Genomic DNA, 579 nt, shown 5'->3' on the forward strand with positions numbered 1-579 from the left:
TCCTGCTTTGGGATGTCCCCGTGAGACCAGACGTGCCTCAGTTTCCCCTTTCTCACCCCAGCGCTCTGCCAGGGGACTGCGGGGGCTTGCCGGGGGCCCCGGGCGCTGCAGTGTGGGACCCCAGCCCCTGTGCACGGGTCTATATGGGACCCCACCCACATGCGAGGGGTCATGGGTCCGTACGGGCCCTGACCCCTGGGCGTGGGTCTGTATGGGACCTGACCCCAGGCGCAGGACGCGGCAGGACTGGCCGGCGTGCGTGGGCACGGGTGGGCTGGGACTGGATGCTGCGTCCCTGGTGGGAAGCTGCCGGGGCTCTGCCGGCGCCTGACGTCGGTTCCCATCCTGGATGGCGGCAGGGCAGGGCATCGCTTCCCCGGGGACCCCCGGCCCCGGGGCCTCCCAGCCCTCGGGCAGCAGGTTACACGGGTGGGGACTGCGGGAACGGCCTCGGTGTCCAGCCCCAGCCCCACCCCAGGGGACAAACCCCACATCCCGGGGGGGCACCGAGCACTGCCTCGGCCTCTCCTAACATGTTTTCTCTCCCTTTCCCCCCCCCTGCGCCCGCCCCGACGCCGC

Source organism: Aptenodytes forsteri, unplaced genomic scaffold, assembly GCF_000699145.1.
Source record: "Aptenodytes forsteri isolate BGI_AS27 unplaced genomic scaffold, ASM69914v1 Scaffold249, whole genome shotgun sequence".
Lineage (NCBI taxonomy): Eukaryota > Metazoa > Chordata > Aves > Sphenisciformes > Spheniscidae > Aptenodytes > Aptenodytes forsteri.